We start from the raw sequence: 19,894 nt of genomic DNA, 5'->3' as shown, positions 1-19,894 counted from the left end.
TAGAAAACTTTTTATTTACAAAATGGGGGGAGGGAAATGTACAAAATTAATAATCGAAGGGCAACAAAATTTGTAGTACTTTTAAAAAAGAATTTTAGTCTCTAGAGCTCAGGTTTTATTATCAGGAAATTTTTTCTTAACTGTGAAAGTGTGGCAAAAATATAGCTATAAAAATCATTGCATGTTTAAAAATCATTGCTAGCATAAGTTAAAATCTCATTGCCTCATTATCTTTTCCATCAGATGGAATAGCCTGTATTTAGTTCTTTCTCATTTGAGAAAAAAGAATCATTGTTTTATATATATATATATATATATATATATATATATATATATATATATATATATATATATATATATATACATATACACATATATATATGTGTGTGTGTGTGTATATATACACACACACATATATATATTATACCCTTATATACATTTTCAGTTTGGAGAGTAAGCATCCTATGGTCACATATATTAGACTATATTTTCCACAGTAATGAGGGAAGTTTTGTGAGTGACAGAATTAGTTCATTCATGTACAGCTATAACCCTCTGTTGGTTAGCAGGAATATTAAATTATAGGTAAACAATGGCCAGCCAAAAAGCATGTGATATGATTGTCTAGTCCTTTAGCTTATTAAGTGTGACACATTATTTTGTTCTAGGTTTTTTCAATAAATACATACTACAGTACTACACAGTCTGTGGTTGGTTGACCCCACTGATGTAGAACTGTGGATATGAAAGACCTACTGTAAAGTTATACATGAATTTTGGACTTCCCAGAGGGTTGATGCCCCTAACTTCCTTGTTGTTCAAGGGTCAACTGTATATACAAAGCATTGTACTAGTTACCATGAACAACACAAGAGAGCTATATAAGGCTGCAAGGCATTCACAATCTACTGGGAATGATAAAAACAAATCTAAACCAATTTTCAGGAAAATGAACCATAGTAAGTGATAGAACAGAGGGGTAAAGGACATCCTGTGAACTCTGGAGGAAAGGAGAAGTTAATTTATGACTAATGGGAAAAGCTTCTGAGAAGGCCTATGCAGGATGGAATTTGAGCTATTTGTGAATGGGTAAGACCTTAGTTAGTAAATGTAAGCTGGGAGTGGTAGGGATTTTCTTATTTTTCACTATTATTCTGAAGTTGCTATACAATTTTCCTGACTCTCTCCTTATGTACAAAAACAATAACATCCCTTAGAATTATAGATAAAAGGAGGTGAAAGTGAAACATTGGAGAGGGTTGAGAAGGTGGCCTAGCTCATGGGGTCACATTCTCCCTTCCCCAAATAGGATGTATCTATTGCTCAAAAAACTAATACTTAATAACCCTTTATTTATGTTAAACATAGCTTCTACTTCTCTATCTTTCCTTGAATCCTGTTTTCTAAAACCAATTTCCCTGCCATGTCCATATTTTATATTCAAGGCTTATGTGTTGTCAGTGTTTGGGGAGAAAAGGTTCTAAAGTGGAAGCACACCCAGAATTTTAGTGAATAGTAAGAAAACTGCTCTAACAGAATCAGCACCAAAGAAGAAACTCTTTTCTTTCTCTCTACCCATATAAGATGTGTGTAAATGGAATATTACTGAGAACACAGCATAGTTACAAGAAGGTCTGAGTATATCTCCTTCCAATCAAGAGACAATAACACCTCCCAATCCATCCAAAGTGTATCTTCAGGACTAGATTGTAATTAAGCTGGAATTTAAAGAAGACTGAAGTTTAATAAATTATACAATTAAAAATTATAACCTGGTTGTCTGAGATAATGACTTGTCAAAAGGAGGATAGTCTACATGAAGTTTAGAAAAGAGAGCAAACCAAAGGGACAGATGTCTATAGTGTATATCCCAGTACCAGATACAAAGAAAGAAATGTTTTCACAGTAAATAGTGATCTAGTTACCCTTATTTAATAAGATTTCTTTAAGCCAACCTCTTTGTTTTCATTCCATTTTAATCAACCACTTTTTGATCTAATTTACTCTCCCAGGAAGGTTTAATCTTAAATGTGTAGGTAAATATGGCCAATACTAGTTATATCATCAACAATTATGTCTTCCACAGTAAATAAATAAAAACTCTGGTTTTCCAGTCAAAGAAATGCGAGTTTGATAAAGATAAACACCTCTATGTAAGAAGATAAAAGCTGAAAGTTAAACCCAAGGCTCATAGGAGTCACTATAGTCCAATATTTAAGAGAAATAAAGTGTTTCATGAGCACAATGTCCTCGTCTGTCTTACTCACTATTGAATCCCAAGTGCTTGGTAAATTGTAGATGTTCAAAAAAATACTGAATAGATGAATCACTTAACAAAAGATAACCATGGTGTGAATCCCCCTTTATCACTATATTCTAGGAGACTTGGGAAAGTTATGTAATATGCTAAGCCTTTATTTATTCAGTTGAAAAATGCTGCCTCATGGGGTTAAGTCAGGTGTTGCATGTAACTTTTGAAATGGTGGCAGGCATATAGTAATTACATTAAAGATGACAGTAAATGCTCTTACTAATAATAGTAGAACTCATTGTGGTAAATATTAGTAGTGGCATTAGAGGTGGTAACTTACCAAGCCGATGCCATTCTTAGAGGTTCAAAATGAGCATCTTTTTACAGTGTTGACATATCACTCTTTCAGTATAACAGTGCTTATCGTGCCCCACATCTACACCATCACTATTCAATCTGCATAAATGATAAGACTAAAATCACTGGGAAAGGTACCACCACAAATGTGTAAAATCTACAATTATTGTTATCATGGAAGCCAAGTGAAATGAGTCTACTGGCCATTTTCCCAGTGCCCAGTATAGAAACATTCTTAAAGATAATTTAGACTAAATCCAACAATTATTTTTCTTCTCAGATTTAATAAATCAATGTCCAAAATGGAATCATTATCCCTTATGGTTAATTTGAAGTAGTCATTAAATTAAACATGAAAGGTACTTGGCTTTGTAATATAGTCCGAAGTCAGGGAGCCTGATTCCTCCAGCTCCGTTTTTCTTTCTCAAGATTGCTATGGCTATTCGGGGTCTTTTGTGTTTCCATACAAAGTGTGAAATTTTTTGTTCTAGTTCTGTGAAAAAGGACAGTGGTAGCTTGATAGGGATTGCATTGAACCTGCAGATTGCTTTGGGTAGTATAGTCATTTTCACAATGTTGATTCTCCAAATCCAAGAACATGGTATATCTCTCCATCTCTTTGTATCATCTTTAATTTCTTTCATCAGTGTGTTATAGTTTTCTGCATACAGGTCTTTGTCTCCTTAGGTTTATTCCTAGGTATTTTATTCTTTTTGTTGCAATGGTAAACGGGAGTGTTTCATTAATTTCACTTTCACGTTTCTCATCATTAGTGTATAGGAATGCAAGAGAATTCTGTGCATTAATTTTGTATCCTGCTACTTTACCAAATTCATTGATTAGCTCTAGTAGTTTTCTGGTAGCCTCTATAGGATTCGCTATGTATAGTATCATGTCATCTTCAGTGACAGCTTTAATGCTACTTTTCTGATTTGGATTCCTTTTATTTCTTTTTCTTCTCTGATTGATGTGGCTAAAACTTCCAAAACAATGTTGAATAATAGTGGTGAGAGTGGGTAAACTTGTCTTTTTCCTGATCTTAGTAGAAATAGTTTCAGTTTTTCACCACTGAGGACGATGTTGGCTGTGGGTTTGTCATATATGGCCTTTATTATGTTGAGGTAATTTCCCTCGATGCCTGCTTTCTGGAAGGTTTTTACAAAAAATGGGTGTTGAATTTTGTCAAAAGCTTTTTCTGCATCTGTTGAGATGATCATATGGTTTTTATTCTTCAATTTGTTAATATGGTGTATCACATTGATTGATTTGTGTATATTGAAGAATCCTTGCATTCCTGGGATAAACCTCACTTGATCATGGTGTATGATCCTTTTAATGTGCTGTTGGATTCTGTTTGCTAGCATTTTGTTGAGGATTTTTGCATCTATGTTCATCAGTGATATTGGCCTGTAGTTTGCTTTCTTTGTGACATCTTTGCCCGGTTTTGGTATAAGGGTGATGGTGGCCTCGTAGAATGAGTTGGGGAGTGTTCCTCCCTCTGCTCTATTTTGGAAGAGTTTGAGAAGGGTAGGTGTTAGCTCTTCTCTAAATGTTTGATAGAATTCGCCTGTGAAGCAATCTGGTCCTGGGTTTTTGCTTGTTGGAAGACTTTTAATCACAGTTTCAGTTTCAGTGCTTGCGATTGTTCTGTTTATATTTTCTATTTCTTCCTGGTTCAGTCTCAGAAGGTTGTGCTTTTCGAAGAATTTGTCCATTTCTTCCAGGTTGTCCAGTAATCAAGACAGTATGGTACTGGCACAAAAACAGAAATATACATCAATGGAACAGGATAGAAAGCCCAGAAATAAAGCCACGCTCATATGGTCACCTTAGCTTTGATAAAGGAGGCAAGAATATACAATGGAGAAAAGACAGCCTCTTCAATAAGTGGTGCTGGAAAAACTGGACAGCTACATGTAAAAGAATGAAATTAGAACACTCCCTAACACCTTACACAAAAATTAACTCAAAATGGATTAAAGACCTAAATGTAAGGCCAGACACTATAAAACTCTTAGAGGAAAACATAGGCAGAACACTCCATGACATAAATCACAGCAAGATCCTTTTTGACCCACCTCCTAGAGAAAGGGAAATAAAAACAAAAATAAACAAATGGTACCTAATGAAACTTAAAAGCTTTTGCACAGCAAAGGAAACCATAAACAAGACGGAAAGATAACCCTCAGAATGGGAGAAAATATTTGCAAATGTAGTAACTGACAAATGATTAATCTCCAAAATTTACAAGCAGCTTATGCAGCTCAATATCAAAAAATCAAGCAACCCAATCCAAAAACGGGCAGAAGACCTAAAGAGACATTTCTCCAAAGAAGATATACAGAATGCCAACAAACACATGAAAGAAGGCTCAACATCATTTATCATTAGAGAAATGCAAATCAAAAGTGCAATGAGATATCATCTCACACCAGTCAAAATGGTCATCATCAAAAAGTCTGCAAACAGTGGCGGGCTGCACAGGCTCCCGGGAGGGGAGGTGTGGAGAGTGACCTGTGCTCGCACACAGGCTTCTTGGTGGCGGCAGCAGTAGCCTTAGCGTCTCACGCCCGTCTCTGGAGCTCCTTTAAGCGGCGCTCTGAATCCCCTCTCCTCGCGCACCAGGAAACAAAGAGGCAAGAAAAAGTCTCTTGCCTCTTCGGCAGCTGCAGACTTTTTCCCGGACTCCCTCCTGGCTAGCCATGGTGCACTAGCCCCTTCAGGCTGTGTTCACGCCGCCAACCCCAGTCCTCTCCCTGAGATCCGACCGAAGCCCAAGCCTCAGCTCCCAGCCCCGCCCGCCCCGGCAGGGGAGCAGACAAGCCTCTCGGGCTGGTGAGTGCTGGTCGGCACCGATCCTCTGTGCGGGAACCTCTCCGCTTTGCCCTCCGCACCCCTGTGGCTGCGCTCTCCTCTGTGGCTCCGAAGCTTCCCCCCTCCGCCACCTGCAGTCTCCACCCGTGAAGGGGCTTCCTAGTGTGTGGAAACCTTTCCTCCTTCAAGGCTCCCTCCCACCGGTGCAGTTCCCGTCCCTATCTTTTGTCTCTGTTTTTCCTTTTTTTTGTTTTGCCGTACCCAGGTACATGGGCAGTTTCTTGCCTTTTGGGAAGTCTGACGTCTTCTGCCAGCGTTCAGTAGGTGTTCTGTAGGAGCTGTTCCACGTGTAGATGTATTTCTGATTTATTTGTGGGGAGGAAGGTGATCTCCACGTCTTACTCTTCCGCCATCTTGAAGCTCCTCCGATCTATATCCATTCTTTTTCAGATTCTTTTCCCATATAGGTTATTACAGAATATTGAGTAGAATTCCCTGTGCTATACAGTAGGTCCTTGTTGATTATCTATTTTATCTATAGTAGTGTATATATGTTTATCCCAACCTCCTAATTTATCACTTCCCCCCACATTTCCCCTTTGGTAGCCATGTTTGATTTCTAGATCTATGAGTCTGTTTCTGTTTTGTAAATAAGTTCATTTGTATCATATTTTAGATTCCATATATAAGTGATATCATATGATATTTGTCTTTCTCTGTCTGACTTACTTATATGATAATCTCTAGGTCCATCCAAGTTCTGCAAATGGCATTATTTCATTCTTTTTTATGGCTGAGTAATTCCATTGTATATATGTGCCACATCTTCTTTATTCATTCATCTGTCAGTGGACACTTAGGTTATTTCCATGTCTTGGCTATTGTAAATGGTGCTGCTGTGAACATTGGGGTGCATGTGTCTTTTCTAATTATGGTTCTCTCAGGGTATATGCCCAGGAGTGGGATTGCTGGATCATATGGTAGTTCTATATTTAGTTTTTTAAGGAACGTCCATACTGTTCTCCATAGTGGCTGCATCAATTTACATTCCCACAGATAGTAGGAGGGTTCCCTTTTCTCCACACCCTCTCCAGAATTTGTTTGTATATTTTTTTGATGAAAACTCCCCTTATTGAGAAACATTATCTAGAGTCTCAATGCTGTCTTCCTCGTAGAAGTGTTGGGAGAGTTAAACAAGATCACTGTGAATATTTAAATCCCAAACCATCAGTTACGTGTATCCATGTCTCTCCAACCCTGTCCCTTGTCCTCATCACTGCCCCTATATCAGGGTTGGCAGGAGCCAGTTTGAACCTAATCCATCATGCTTGGGCCATTATTACTCACTTGCTTATGTCTTGGTTCTTGGGCTGTTTTGTGGAGGTTTTCAAAGAGGTAGGGGGAATAGAAAGACCATGGGTCCTGGATGGGGCCCCTCAGGTCCATCATTTCCCAGCTGTGAGGATGTTGATAAGCAATGTCACTCTCTAGGCTTCACCTTCCTCATAGTGTGCTGGGAGAATTATCTGACAAACTCTCTGTGAAGCACCTGGCGTATGGTAGGCTCTTCACTTTTCTCGTCTTCCCAGTTGTACTGTCAACTCTTTGAGGGAAACTCTATTATTTCCTGCCTTTATGCATGCACTCCAGTGCCCAGGATAGGGACTCAATGAACTTGGCTTCGTGAAGAGCGAATGGAGAGCAGGAGGTGGAACAGCTCCTTCAGATGTCTCAGCCAGTCGGGAACATCCTTCCGCCATCCCCAGAAAGTCGAGTACTGAGTCATGGAGAGTCAGACAGCATGAGAACCTCTCCTGGTCTCCACGCTTCCTATCTCTTTGATCTCAGGAATGTTACTTAAATTCCTCTGGGGCTCTGTTTTCCTCAGTTATAAAATGGCAATAGTAATAGTATTCTGTATTAGTTTCCTAGGGCTACTGTCACAAAGTATCACACACTGAGTGGCTTAACCAACAGAAATTTATTGTCCCACAGTTCTGGAGGCTAGAATTCCAGGTTAAGGTGTAGACAGTGTTGGTTCCTTCTGAGGGCTGTGAGGGAAAAATCTGTTCCATGCCTCTCTCCTGGGCTCTGGTGGTTGATTGGCACTCTTTGGCATTTCTCAGCTTGCATCATCCCAATCTCTGTCTTCATCTTCATATGGTGTTCTCCCTGTTTGTATGTCTATGTCCAAATTTCCCCTTTTAATAAGGACAACAGACATATTGAATTAGGGGTCTACCCGACTCCAGTATGACTTCATCTTTTTTTTTTTTATTTTTTTTTCACACACACACACTGTATTTTATTTTTACAAGAGATAAGTAGCCTGACACCAAGCATTGTACATGGATGACCACAACAAAAGCAACAATGATTGCCATTACCAAACACAAAACACACTCATACTATGTCATAATATTGACATTCAGTCCAGTAATCCTCCACTGTAACAGCTCCTTTACTTTGCCGTGAAAATTGATTTGTATATTCTTTGCCTCTGAGTCCTTGTGGGATTTTTTTTTTTTTTAATTCAAACAGAAAGTCACTGCCAGGGTCCCATGATCCAGGGACAACTTCCCCGGGAGAACGCACGGCGCGCCTCACGCTGGTGCAATGTCACGCCGGCCTCTGCCACCGCAGGCTCGCCCCGCCTCCTCTGTACCCCTCCCTCCCCGCAGCCTGAGTGAGCCAGAGCCCCCGAAGCAGCTGCTCCTTTAACCCCGTCCTGTCTGAGTGAAAAGCAGACTTTCTCAGGCGACCTACATGCAGAGGCGGGGCCAAATCCAAAGCTGAACCCCAGGAGCTATGTGAACAAAGAAGAGAAAGGAAAATCTCTCCCAGCAGCCTCAGGAGCAGCGGATTAAATCTCCACAATCAACTTGATGTACCCTGCATCTGTGGAATACCTGAATAGACAACGAATCATCCCAAATTGAGGAGGTGGACTTTGGGAGCAATGATATATATATATATATATATTTCCCTTTTTCTCTTTTTGTGAGTGTGTATGTGTATGCTTCTGTGTGTGATTTTGTCTGTATAGCTTTGCTTTTACCATTTGTCCTAGGGTTCTGTCTGTCCATTTTTTTGTTTGTTTTTTAATTACTTAAAAAAATATATTTTTCTTAATAATTAAAAAAAAAAAAAAGTCTGCAAACAATAAATGCTGGAGAAGGTGTGGAGAAAAGGGAACTCTCTGGCACTGTTGGTGGGATTGTGAATTGATTCAGCCACTATGGAGAACAGTATGGAGGTTCCTTAAAAAACTAAAAATAGAACTACCATACGACCCAGCAATCCCACTTCTGTGCATATACCCTGAGAAAACCATAATTCAAAAAGAGTCGTGTACCACAATGTTCATTGCAGCTGTATTTACAATAGCCAGGACGTGGAAGCAACCTAAATGTGCATTGACAGATGAATGGATAAAGAAGATGTGGCACATATATACAATGGAATATTACTCAGCCATAAAAAGAAAAGAAATTGAGTTATTTGTAGTGAGGTGGATGGACCTGGAGTCTGTCATACAGAGTGAAGTAAGTCAGAAAGAGAAAAACAAATACAGTATGCTAACACATATATATGGAATCTAAAGAAAAAAAAATGGTCATGAAGTACCTAGGGGCAGGACGGGAAAAAAGACACAGACCTACTTGAGAATGGACTTGAGGACACAGGGAGGGGGAAGGGTAAGCTGGGACAAAGTGAGAGAGTGGAAAGGACATATATACACTACCAAATGTAAAACCGATAGCTAGTGGGAAGCAGCCACATAGCACAGGGAGATCAGCTCGGTGCTTGTGACCACCTAGAGGGATGGGATAGGGAGGGTGGGAGGGAGGGAGATGCAAGAGAGAAGAGATATGGGGATATATGTATGTGTATAGCTGATTCACTTTGTTATAAAGCAGAAACTAACACACCACTGTAAAGCAATTATACTCCTAGTAAAGATGTTAAAAAAAAAGAAGGAATTTAGACCCACAGAGAAAAAAAATAAATAAAGTTAATTGACCCACAAAAAAAAGGTACTTGGTAGAGTGTCAGGCATATAGTAAGTGCTCCATAAATATTAACTGCTAATAATATCAATTTAAGTAATCCTCAGAACAAATCTGTAATGTTGTAGCATTAATGTCCCAACTTCACAAATTGAGAACCACAAAGGGTCATTAAATTGCACAATGTCATATAGTCGTTAAGTGGCATAGTGAGGATTCAAGCACCTGTCTCTTTGATACCTTTTCATAATTTTTCCACTATAATGACTTCTTGCCACAAAGGGCACTGACATAGTGGTCTTATTCACATGGAGATGCTAGTAGCTCAGTGCATTTCCTCCGCTGGGGACATTTTCATTTTTGTTCCCTTAATATTTTCACCTTACACCGCCAGTTTGAATCTCCTACTAGGGTAACTTTTCCTCATAGACTTTGATTTCTTTAGATAAATACCTAGAGGTGGGATTATTGAGTCATATGGTTAGTATAAATTTAACTTTATAAGAAACTGCCAAAATTGCTGTAGCATAGTATACTCGTACCAACAATATGTAAGTGTGTAAATGTTTCCAAATCATTACCAAATACAAATACTAAATCAATACCACTTTGTATTTTCAGTGTGTGGTGGTTTGTTTCATGTTTACGCTCTGTTTTGTTTTATTTCGGTCATTGTAGTGGACATGATGTGGTGTTTCACTGTCTTTTTTAAAAATTGAGTTATATTTGACATGTAACATTGTGTAAGTTTACATTGTAAACATATTGATTTGATACATTTATATTGCAATAAGATTGCCACATTAGCATTAGCTAACGCCTCTATTGTCACACAATTATTATTTCTTCTAGTGTTGGCAACAACTAAAATCTAGTCTCTCAGCAAGTTTAATGTTTATAATATAGTTTTGTTGTCTATAATCATAGTACTGTGTATTAGGTCTCCAGAATTTCTCTAATTTATAAATCACTAATGACTAATGGTATTGAACACATGTTTATTTGTTTATTTGTTGTATCTCTATTTTTGGTGTCATATCGGTTCACATCTTTGTCCATTAAAAAAAATGAATTGTCCACTTTCTATTGCATTGTAAGAGATCTTTATATATTCTAGCTACAAGTCCTTCTTCCTGACATGTCTTTTGACAATAGCTTTTATGGCATGTGGCTTGTCTTTTCATTATCTTAACATTGCTTCTCAAAAGCAGAAATTTAATTTTTGGTGAAATACAATTTTTAATTTTTTAGCTTGTGTTCAGGTTCTACTGGGAAGTATTTGTCTAAACCAATTCACAAAGATTATCTTCCATTTTTTCATATAAAAGTTTTTTTTAAACTAAATGATAGGGTTTATTTTTTAGCTATTTATATAATGAGTTAGAAGTTCTGATTTTTTTCTCTTTTTCTTCCTCCTTTATTGAGGTATAAATTGCAAATAAGAATGCATATATTTAAGTTATATAACATGAAGATTTGATATACACATACACTGTGAAATAATTATCACAATCAGATTCTTTAACTCAGCCATCACCTCACATAGATACCACTTCTTTTGTGTGTGTGGTGGGAACATTAAGATCTACTCTCATAGCAAATCTTAGGTATAAAATACAGTATTATTAACTATATCACCATGCTGTACATTAGGTGCCCAGAACTTATTGAACTTATAACTACAAGTTTCTATCCTTTGATGAACCTTAGACCCATTTCTTCCTCCACCTAGGCCCTGGCAACTACCATTCTATTATGTTTTGGTAAATTCAAATTTTCTGGATTCTGCATACAAGGGAATCGTTCAATATTTGCCATTCTCTGTCTGGCTTACTTCACTTAGCATAATTTCCTCCAGGTAGAGCAATATTGGCACAAATGTCAATATTTTCTTCTTTTTTTAAAATTAATTTTTCTTGGAGTATATTTCGTTTAAAATGTGTTAGTTTCTGCTGTACAGCAGAGAATCAGTTATACACATACATATATCCACTATATTTTAGATTATTTTTCTGTATAGGTGATTACAGAATACTGAGTAGAGTTCCCAGTGCTATGCAGTAGAACCTTATTAGTAATCTCTTTTATATATAGTAGTGTGTATCTGTCAATCCCAGTCTCCCAATTTATCCATCCCCACCCCTTCCCATTGGGTAACCATAAGTTTGTTTTCTGCATCTGTGACTCTATATCTGTTTTGTAAATAAGTTCATTTGTACCATTTTTTTAGATTCCACAGATAAGTGATATGATATGATATTTGTCTTTCTCTGTCTGACATACTTCATTCACTATGGCAATCTCTAGGTCCATCCATGTCACTGCATAAGGCATTATTTAATTATTTTCTATAGCTGAGTAATATCCCATTGTATATATACATATATATATATATATATATATATACCACATCTTCTTTATCCATTCCTCCATTGATGGATATTTAGGTTGCATCCATGTCCTGGCTATTGTAACTAGTGCTGCAATGAACATTGGGGTACACATATCTTTTCGAATTATGGTCCTCTCTGGATACTTTTCCAGAAGTGGGATTGCTGGGTCATATGGTAGTTCTATTTTTAGTTTTTTAAGGGACCACCATGCTCTTCTCCATAGTGGCTGTACAAATTTACATTCCTAGCAACAGTGTAGGAGGGTTCCCTTTTCTCCACACCCTCTCCAACATTTACTGTTTGTAGATTTTTTGATGATGGCCATTCTGACCGGTGTGAGGTGAAACCTCTTTGCAGTTTTGATTTGCATTTCTCTAATAATTAGTTATGTTGAGCATCTTTTCATGTGCTATTTGGCCGTCAGTATGTCTTCTTTGGAGAAATGTCTATTTAGACCTGCCAATTTTTTGATTGGGTTGCTTGATTTTTGATATTGAGCTGCATGAGTTGTTTGTATATTTTGGATATTAATCCCTTGTCGGTCACTTCATTTGCAAATATTTTCTCCCAATCTGTGGGTTGTCTTTTCATTTTGTTTATGGTTTCCTTTGCTATGCAAAAGCTTTTAAGTTTAATTAAATCCCATTTGTTCATTTTTTGTTTTTTGTTTCATTACTTTTGGAGGTGGATCAAAAATTATCTTGCTGCAATTTATGTCAGAGTGTGTTCTGCTGTGGTTTTCTTTAAGAATTTTATAGTATACGGTCTTACATTTAGGTCTGTAATCCATTTTGAGTTTATTTTTGTGTATAGTGTTAGAGAATATTCTAATTTTATTCTCCTACATGTAGCTGTCCAATTTTCCGAGCACAACTTATTCTTCACTGTATACTTATGACTCCTTTGTCAAACCACAGGTGCATGCGTTTATCTCTGAAATTTCTATACTGTTCCATTGATCTACATTTCTGTGTTTGTGGCAGTACCATACTGTTCTGATGCCTGTAGCTTTGTAGTATAGTCTGAAGTTAGGGAGTCTGATTCTCCTAGCTCCGTTTTTCTTTCCCAAGATTGCCTTTGTTATTCTGGGTCTTTTGTGTTTCCATACAAATTGTAAAAATTTTGTAATAATTCTGTGAAAATCTTTTTGTTAATTTGAAAGGACTTGAATTGAAGTTATAGATTACTTTTGGCAGTATAGTCATTTTGACATTATTGATTCTTCCAATCCAAGAACATGGTATATCTCTCCATCTCTTTGTGCAATCATCTTTTATTTCTTTAAGGTGTTTCATCGTTATCTGATTGTGTTCTGAGCACAGGTCTTTTGTTTCCTTAGGTTAGTTTATTCCTGTGTATTTTATTATTTTTGATGTGATGGTAAAGGTAATTGTTTCCTTAATTTCTCTTTCTGATTTTTCGTTGTTAGTGTATTGGAATACAAGTGATTTCTGTATTAATATTTTTATCCTGCAACTTTACCTAATTCATTGATGAGCTCTAGTAGTTTGCTGGTAACATCTTTAGGATTTTCTGTGTATAATATCATGTCATCTGCAAACAGTGACAGTTTTACTTCTTTTTTTCTAATTTGGATTCCTTTTCTTTTTCTTCTCTGATTGCTATGGCTAGGACTTCTAAAATTATGTTGAATGAAAGTGGCAAGAGTGGGGATCCTTGTCTTGTTCCTGATCTTAGAGGAAATGTTTTCAGTTTTTCACCATTGAGAATGATGTTTGCTGTGCGTTTCTCATACATGGCCTTTATTATGTTGAGGTAGGTTCCCTGTATGCCGACATTCTGGAGAGTTTTGATCCTAAATGTTTTTGAATTTTGTCAAAAGCTTTTTCTTCATCTGTTGAGATAATCATACTGTTTTTATTCTTCAATTTGTTGATGTGGTGTATCACACTGACTGATTTGCAGATACTGAAAAATCCTTGCCTCACTGGAATAGATTCCACTTGATCATGGTTTATGATCCTTTTAATGTATTGTTGGATTCTGTTTGCTAGTATTTTGTTGAGGATTTTTGCATCTATGTTCATCTGTGATATTGGCCTGTAATTTTCTTTTTTGTTTGCCATCTTTGTCTGGTTTTCGTATCAAGGTGATGGTGGCCTCATAGAATGAGCTTGGGAAAGTTCCTTCTCCTGCAATTTTTTTGAATACTTTGAGAAGGATAGGTGCTAACTCTTCACTACATGTTTGAGAGCAAAAGCCTGTTTCTTCCTGGTTTAATCTTGGAAGCTTGCACCTTTCTAAGAATCTGTCCATTTCTTCTAGATTGTCCATTGTATTGACATATAGTTGCTTATAGTAGTCCTTTATGATGCTTTGTATTTCTGTTTTGTCCATTGTAACTTCTCCTTTTTCATTTCTAGTATTAATGATTTGAGTCCTCTCTTTTTTTCTTGATGAGTCTAGCTAAAGGTTTATCAATTTTGTATATCTTCTCAAAAAAACAGCTTTTAATTTCATTGATATTTGCTATTGTTTTCTTTGTCTCTACTTCATTTATTTCTTCTCTGATCTTTATGATTTATTTTCATCTATTAAATTTATGTTTTGTTTTTTCTTCTTTCTCTACTTGCTTTAGGTGTAAGGTTAGGTTGTTTATTTGAGATTTTTCTTGTTTCCTAAATAAGATTGTATTGCTATGTACTTCCATGTTAGAACTGATTTTGCTGCCTCCCATAGGTTTTGGATCATCGTGTTTTCATTGTCATTTGTCTCCAGGTAGTGTTAGATTTCCTCCTTGATTTCTTCAATGATCTATTGGTTGTTTAGTATCGTATTGTTTAGCCTCCATGTGTGTGTTTTTTAGTTTTTTTTTTTTCTTGTAATTGATTTTTCCTCTCATAGCATTATGGTTAGAAAAGATGCCTGATACGGTTTTCATTTTCTTAAATTTATTGGGGATTGATTTGTAGTCCACCATGTGATCTATCCTGGAGAATGTTCCATGTGATCTTGAGAAGAATGTGTATTCTGCTGCTTTTGGATGGAATGTCATATAAATATCTATTAAGTCTATCTGGTCTAATGTGTCACTTAAGGCTTGTGTTTCCTTATTAAGTTTCTGTCTGGATGATCCATCCATTGGTGTAAGTGGGGTGTCATAGACACCCACTCTTATTGTGTTACCCTCAATATTCTCTTTTATGGCTGTTGTCATTTGTCTTAATATATTGAGGTTCTATTTTGGGTGTGTATATATTTACAATTATTTACAATTGTTATAACTTTTTCTTGTATTGATCCATTGATTGTTATATATTGTCCTTCCTTGTCTCTTGTAACAGTCTTTATTTTAAAATCTATTTTGTTTGATATGAGTATCACTACTCCAGTTTTCTTTTTATTTCCATTTGCATGGAATATCTTTTTCTGTTCCCTCACTTTCAGTCTGCATGTGTCCCTAGGTCTGAAGTTGGTCTCTTGTATACAGCATGTATACGGGTCTTGCTTTTAAATCCATTCAACCAGTCTATGTCTGGAGCATTTAATCCATTTACATTTAAGGTAATTATTGATATGTATGTTCTTCTTGCCATTTTGTTAATTGTTTGGGATTTATTTTTGTAGGTCTTTTTTCTTCCCTTCATCTTTTGTTCTCTTCTCTTATGGTTTGATGACCATCTTGAGTATTGTGTTTGAGTTTCTTTTGCTTTTGTGTGTGTGTATCTATTGTAGTTTTTTGGTTTGCTCTTCCCATGGGATTTTGATATAGCAGTCTATATATGCACAAGGTTGTTTTAAGTTGCTGGTCTCTTTCCCACCTGAAGATCTTCCTTTAGCACTTGTTTTAAAGCTGGTTTGGTGATGATGAATTCTTTTAGCTTTCAATTGTCTGTAAAGCTTTTAATTTCTCTGTCAAATCTGACTGAGAGCCTTTCTGGGTAGAGTATTCTTGGTTGTAGGTTTTTCCCTTTCATCACTTGAGATATATTGTGCCACTCCCTTTTGGGCTGTTGACTTTCTGTTGAAAAATCAGCTGATAACCTTATGGGGATTGGGTTGTACCTTTTTTGTTGCTTTTCCCTTGTTGCTTTTGATATTTTTTCCTTGTCTTTAATCTTTGTCCATTTGATTAATATGGGTCTTGGTGTGTTTCTCCTTGGGTTCATCCTGTATGGGACTCTCTGTGCTTCCTGGACTTGAGTGAGTGTTTCCTTTCTCATGTTAGGGAAGTTTATTTGCCATAATATCTTCAAATATTTTCTCAGGCTCTTTGTCTTTCTTGTCTCCTTCTGGGATCCCTATAATGTGAAAGTTGGTGCATTTAATGCTGTCCCAGAAGTCTCTGAGACTGCCCTCATTTCTTTTCTTTCTTTCTTCTTTATTCTGTTTTGTGGCATTGATTTCCACCACTCTGTCTTCCTGCACACTTATTCATTCTTCTCCCATAGTTGTTCTGCTATTGATTCCTTCTAGTGTATTTTTCCTTTCAATTATTGTATTGTCCAACTTTGTTCTTTAAATCTTCTAACTCCTTCTTAAACATTTCTTGTATCTTCTCGATCTGTTCCTTCATTCTTTTTCTGAGATTTTGGATAATCTTTACTATCATTACTGTGAATTCTTTCTCAGATAAGGTGCCTATCTCCTCTTCATTTAGTTGTTCTTGTGGGTTTTTATCTTGTTCTTTCATTTGCAACATATTTCTTTGTTGTATCATTTTGTCTAATCTCTGTGCTTATGCTCTCCTTTCCTTAGGCTGCAGGATTTTAGTTACTCTTGCTTCTGGTTTCTGCTCCCTGGTGGGTTACTTTGGTCCCAGACTTTGTGCATGCTTCCTGGTGGGAGGGAACGATACCTGCCCTCTGATGTGTGGAGCTGGGTCTTTTCCCTGTGATGGGCAGGACCATGTCAAGGTTTGTATTTTGAGGTTGATATGAACTCAGTATGACTTTAGACATCCTGTCTTCTAATGGGTGGGGCTGTGCTTTTATGTTGCTGGTTGTTTGGCCTGAGGCTTTCCAGAACTGGACCCTGCATGTTGCTGGGGGGAACAGGTCTTGGTGCCAAAATGTGGGCCTCCAGGAGAGCTCACTCTGATCAATATTCCCTTGGGCTTCTGCTACCTGTGTCCTAGCCCCCACAGTGAGCTATTGTTGACCGTCCCCTCCCCCAGTGACCCTCTATGACAGCTAGGTAGGTGTAGCCCAAGTTGCTATGAAGGTACTGCTCTGTGTTGGGTCTCAGTGCACCTGAGAACTTGTGTGCATCCTCCATGAGTCGAGTTTCTGTTTACGCCAGCCCTGTGGATCTCCTGCACTCAATCCCCATTGGCCTTTAAGGCTAAATGCTCTGGGGGTTCTTCCTCCAAATGCCAGACCCTCAGACTGACTTGGAGGGCTATTTTTATGTGAGAACTTCCCTGTGTAGCCTGGGTGGGTTTAATATTTTTTGGTGCAAGGGCTTTTTTCAGCATAGATATCTGCCACCTCTTTCTTCAGTGTATGCTGGCTGTTATCCCCTTGATAGGAGGTGTGACTGATGTTGTGGTGTCCAGAAATTGCACTGGATATTGAGCAAGGCCTTCCCTTTGCTCTGTGGTTGTCACTGCCTTGTCAGAGATGGGGTCTGCTCTCTAGTTGTTGGAGTAGAGACCCCCCAGATCAGTTTATTAGCTGTGTTTCTGATCTGTGGTGCAAGGTAGGTGGGATTGGAGCAGTCCCATTGGGAGGGAAGCCACTGAGTATTCTTCCTCTGGAGTTGTTCACCTATGCACATACTCTGTTGTGTTACTTTTCACCCGTTGTGTGAGCTCTCAGATTACACTGTTGTTGGCACTGCTCTCAGCCCCACCTTAACTGTTGTATGCCAGCAATTGGTATGGTGTCTCTCAGACATTGTTTTCACCAGGCCACCAGCATAGCTCCAATGAAGTCAGGTCCTATGATTGCAATAATCACATATCTGGACATGCTGTGGGTGCTATGGGGGCAGCTCAGACTCTGGCCTGGCCCAACTCCCACATGAATGTATCCACAAAGTCTACAGTTGCTAAAGCTAGACCCGTCTTGCCTTCAGCAGCACTCGTTGCCTGTTCAGATATTCTGTATGCACTGAGTTTACAAAGCTGGTCGGTGGGGTGTCAATTTGAAATTTGCACAGCTGCAAGGAGAGGTTTCAAATTTTCTTCGTTATTTGCATGGCCCTTGGGGCTCAACTGTGGTTTCAGCCTCACTTCTGCATGTGGGCCACCCACAGGGAGCTGCTCCCAAGGCTGTCCTGGAGCACACGAGTCCACTCTGGTGAGGAGAGGTCCTGGAGGCAGCAGTGGCTGGGGTCACGAGAGTGCCCGCCATGACAAAGAAGTGGTGCAGAGGAGGAGTCAGCAGCCCCTAGGGTCATGGGAGCCCTTGTGGGGATGGGTTGCATGGTGGAGCCAGCAGCCGCAGGTGCAAGAAAGTCGGCCCAGGCGAGAGCCTTTCCTAGTGTCCAGGGAGGCAGTGGCCAGTGAATGGAGAGAGAGGCTGCAATGTGGCCCTGTCCCTTGCATGTCACTCAACAATGGTGCTTCGCTTCTATGGCAGTCTGGGTTTCCTCCACAAGCATTCCCAGTTGCAGATTTCCTCACTCCCATACCCTCAGTCTGTCTCCTCACAGCCAATAGCAGTCTTCTTACCAGGTTTGCTCTCCAAACTCCTGTTCCAGCACTCAGTCCCCATCCTCATTGGCAGACACACATCTCAGGCTGGGGCATGCAGGGCTGTGGCATGGACCATCAGTATATGTCTCATTCTGCCCTGCCTGCTACAGACCAGTTGCTACACTCTCCTCCAATAGCCCCCAAAGTTCCCCTTCTGTTCCAACTGAACTTCCTGCCAGTGAGGGGGGTTCCCCTGATACAGGAACCTCTCCTCTCCTTCATCTCCCTCACCAGGGGCACAGGTCTCATCCTGCTTCCTTTCCTTTTCCTTTTCCCTTCTTCTTTCTTTCATCCTACCTGGTTACATGGCGATCTTTCTGGTACTTTAGATGTCTGAGGTCTACTGCTAGTGTTCAGCTGGTGCTCTGTGAGAATTGTTCCATTTTTAGATGTATTCTTGATGCATTTGTGGGGAGAGATGAACTCCACATCCTCCCTCTCTCCTACACCATCCTGCCTTCTCATATTTTCTTCTTTTGAAGGCTGGAAAATATTCCATTGTATGTATATACCAATAATTTTTTTTAATACATTCAAACGTTGATGGACATTTAGCTTGATTCCATGTCTTAGCTTTTGTAAATAATGTTGCAGTGAACATGGGAGTGTAGATATCTCTTCAAGATAATGATTTTATTTTCTTTGGATATATATATATATGCAGAGGTGAGATTTCTGGATTATATGGTATTCTTATTTATAAATTTTTAGGGGAACCACCATATTGCTTTCCATAGTGGCTGCACCAATTTACATTCCCACCTAAAATGTACAAAGGATTCCCTTCTCCCACACCCTCACCAACACTTGTTATATTTGGTTATTTGATAATAGCCATTCTGATAGGTATGAGGTGATATCTCATTGTGCTTTTGATTTGTATTTTTAGTACTTCTGAGCACATTTTTATGTTCTTATTGACCATTTGTATGTCTTCTTTAGATAAATGACTATTCAGTTATTTGCCCATATTTTAATTAAATTATTTATTGTTGTTGCTTTTCTATTGAAATGTAGGTGTTCATTATAAATTTTGGATACTAACTCTATCAGATACATAGTTTGCAGATATTTTCTCCCAATCTGTAAGTTGTCTTTTTATTTTGTTGATTATTTACCTTATATGCAGAAGAATTTCAGTTTAGTCCCACTCGTCTATTTTTGCTTTTATACTTTGTTTTGTGTGTCATATCAAGAAATATTGTTCAAGACCAATGTCAAGGAACATTTCCCGTTTTCTTCTCTGGGTTTTATGGTTTCAGTCCTTATGTTTAAACTTTATTCCATTTTGAGTCCTTACCTATTAATAACTATCCTAAATATAAACAGACTAAATACTCAAATCAAAACCATAGAAGGACTGAATGGTTAAAAAACAAAAGCCTACCACACACTGCCTACCAGAGAC

This window comes from Balaenoptera physalus, assembly GCF_965194825.1.
Source record: "Balaenoptera physalus genome assembly, chromosome: X".
Taxonomy (NCBI): Eukaryota; Metazoa; Chordata; class Mammalia; order Artiodactyla; family Balaenopteridae; genus Balaenoptera; species Balaenoptera physalus.
The sequence above is the reverse complement of the archived record's forward strand: the minus strand, read 5'-3'. Positions refer to the sequence as shown.